The sequence below is a fragment of the Triticum dicoccoides genome, chromosome 2B, assembly GCF_002162155.2.
Source record: "Triticum dicoccoides isolate Atlit2015 ecotype Zavitan chromosome 2B, WEW_v2.0, whole genome shotgun sequence".
Taxonomy (NCBI): domain Eukaryota; kingdom Viridiplantae; phylum Streptophyta; class Magnoliopsida; order Poales; family Poaceae; genus Triticum; species Triticum dicoccoides.
Genome location: NC_041383.1, coordinates 379,434,923 through 379,438,536, shown reverse-complemented (window position 1 = coordinate 379,438,536; position 3,614 = coordinate 379,434,923).

The following is a 3,614-nucleotide window of genomic DNA, read 5'->3' as shown; positions in this document are numbered from 1 at the left end:
ATGAACAGTGAGCAGTGGCGTTGCCTCTGGATGAACAAGACCCCGTGGTGTCGAGGGCTGGATGAATAGTAGACAGTGGAGGGGTGCCCGTGGAGGGATGGTTGAACAGGACCCCGTGGTGTGGAGGGCTGGATGAACAGTAGACGGTGGAGGGGTGCCCGTGGAGGGGTGGTTGAACAGTAGCCGGTGGAGTAGCGCACGGTGGAGGCTGGATGAACAGGAGCCCGTGGAGGCTGGAGGAGGTCGACGGTAGCCCATGGAGGCTGGAGGAGGTCGACGATGGAGATGAACAGTATCCCGTGGAGTCCTGTGTTGCGGTACGCTACACCCCTCCCGATGAACAGGATCCCTGTTTCGATCGTAGCACTCCAACACAAGTCCGTTTCGTCCGTTTTGTGGTACGCCACACCCCTCCCGATCAACAGGACCCCCGTTTCGACCGTAGGAGGTCCGTTTTGTCCGTTTTGCAGTACGCCACACCCCTCCCGATCAACAAGACCCCCGTTTCGACCGTAGGAGGTCCGTTTCCTCCGTTTTGCGGTATGCCACACCCCTCCCGATCAACAGGACCCCGTTCTGAATGTAGGAGGTCCATTTCCTCCGTTCAGTGGTACGCCAGGCCTCGTTTCCATCGCCTGTTTCGTGCAAGCCCTCCCGATGAACACGACCACGCATTCCGTTCCGACCCAGCCGATTGGCTCCCACGCGTTCCGTTGCCTCCCGATGAACACGACGCATTCCGTTGCCTCCCCATGAACACGACGACGACGTTGTTTCTCCGTTCCGACCCAGCCATGTACACGAGCCCTGGCCGTACGTATGCGCGAGTAGGCGTTCGAGACCCTGCCCGTATGTACGTACATGGCCGTATTTTCTTTCTTGCACACTGGCCGCTGTACGTACGTGTACATGCTACGTGCGCGCCTCTACTACGACACGTGCGTGCCTCTACAACGACCAGTATGTACGTACACGTTCGCGACCAGAATGACAATGCTACGTACGCTTTGACCAGGTGGGTCCCAACTGTCTGGCACTTCCTTGCGTGTGAAGATGTAGCTGGTGGGTCCCAGCAGTCAGGGGGGCTGATAGAGGCAAAGGTGTCCCGTCTTTCGATGAGATGGTGGATTTCGCTTTGGTGGAAGTCGACTTTGACGATCCGACTACGAACGTGCGAGGACGTCGCGCCTTAGCAATCGCTAAACCCACTCCGAGAGGTTATTGACCACGCCGGAGCACGATCAACCTGACCACGAGGGTCTGTTTCCTGCGAGCAAACAAAGAACAAGCAAGAAACTGAGATTGCAATCTAGATATTGCGAATATAAGATGAAAGCTTTATTGATCAAGGTGGGGTTCTGTGACGCCTTTGTCTGGTCGTTGAACACAAACGAAGTACGCGAAGTTGCAGCTATGGCGAACTTTTAATCTAAACAAAACCCAAAGTCTAAACGATGCCCTAAGGGCTGTATATATGGAGGAAGAGGGGGGAATTTCGTGGCCCTTGGTGGAGGGGTCCGAAATCAACCCTATCTCTTGTTTCCCCACACATACGGACTCTAAAAATAGCCTATACTTATGTATTTCGAAATTACATGGGCATGGCCCAATAATAAGGTGACGCAGCACCTAAAATAGCCTCGGGACGAAATTTATGAAGTGGCATCTTGTATATTTCGTCCAAGGCTTCATGCACCCATTATGGTTTCTTCAAAGTCCTGAAATCATCACTTGTAACTCCGTTCTTGTTCCCCTTGCGCATGCCATCATCTCCATGCTTGTTCTTGCTCCAATGTTCATCCTTCTCCAAGCTAGGCCCTTCATTTGTAAGCAAAACAAATGTATCCAATTTAGGCAGCATCATATTCTCATGAACATTAGAATCATTACCAAGAAACGAAAGTACCTGGTAATTTAGTTGGCGTGCACGAGCTCTAGTAATTGGTCCAGTATGTATAGCAGCAGGGGCTTGGGTGTAACAATTGTATTGATGTCCTCATCAAAATTTTGGGCCTAAACGGAGCGTGGCTACCCGACTCTTTTTTTTCCGAAACCTACTCCGGCAAGGAAACATGAATCGGAATCTAGATGGATCTCGAAAACAAACCTAATATGACAAGAACTCGGATTGGTGGTGGATATATGGTGGTAGATGGCAGCGGTGGTGGTATATGACAGCTGTGGTGGTATATGGATACGGATTCGAAGCGGTGGCGGATAAGCGGTGGTGATAGATGGCAGGGGTGATGATGATGGTGCGGCGGCGGCGTGACAACTTATGACCAGAACTCGAAACTCTAAAAGACTAGACTCTAAGACCAGCAACTAGAAACGACGATGCAACCGCAAATTCAACAAAGCAAAACCCTAAAAAGATTATGCAAAGGCTCAGATTGGTTCGGATATGATGAACTAACCCTAATTTTTTTTGTGGCTTTTTCGTGGACTATAGGTATGAAGAACAGACTCGATCTAAACTACGAAAAATTGTAAAATCTCACCGAGCAACCTGGAAATCTGATATCACTTGATAGAGGCAAAGGTGTCCCGTCTTTCGATGAGATGGTGGATTTCGCTTTGGTGGAAGTCGACTTTGACGATCCGACTACGAACGTGCGAGGACGTCGCGCCTTAGCAATCGCTAAACCCACTCCGAGAGGTTATTGACCACGCCGGAGCACGATCAACCTGACCACGAGGGTCTGTTTCCTGCGAGCAAACGAAGAACAAGCAAGAAACTGAGATTGCAATCTGGATATTGCGAATATAAGATGAAAGCTTTATTGATCAAGGTGGGGTTCTGTGACGCCTTTGTCTGGTCGTTGAACACAAACGAAGTACGCGAAGTTGCAGCTATGGCGAACTTTTAATCTAAACAAAACCCAAAGTCTAAATGATGCCCTAAGGGCTGTATATATGGAGGAAGAGGGGGGAATTTCGTGGCCCTTGGTGGAGGGGTCCGAAATCAACCCTATCTCTTGTTTCCCCACACATACGGACTCTAAAAATAGCCTATACTTATGTATTTCGAAATTACATGGGCCTGACCCAATAATAAGGTGACGCAGCACCTAAAATAGCCTCGGGACGAAATTTATGAAGTGGCATCTTGTATATTTCATCCAAGGCTTCATGCACCCATTATGGTGGCTTCAAAGTCCTGAAATCATCACTTGTAACTCCGTTCTTGTTCCCCTTGCGCATGCCATCATCTCCATGCTTGTTCTTGCTCCAATGTTCATCCTTATCCAAGCTAGGCCCTTCATTTGTAAGCAAAACAAATGTATCCAATTTAGGCAGCATCATATTCTCATGAACATTAGAATCATTACCAAGAAACGAAAGTACCTGGTAATTTAGTTGGCATTCACGAGCTCTAGTAATTGGTCCAGTATGTATAGCAGCAGGGGCTGTGGGTGTAACAATTGTATTGATGTCCTCATCAGGGGCGAATCGTTTTTTTTGCCCGGACGCACTTCCTTGCGTGCGAAGATGTAGCTGGTGGGTCCCAGCAGTCAGGGGGCGAATCATTTTTTTGCCCGGACGCACTTCCTTGCGTGCGAAGATGTAGCTGGTGGGTCCCAGCCGTCAGGGGGGCGAATCATTTTTTTTGC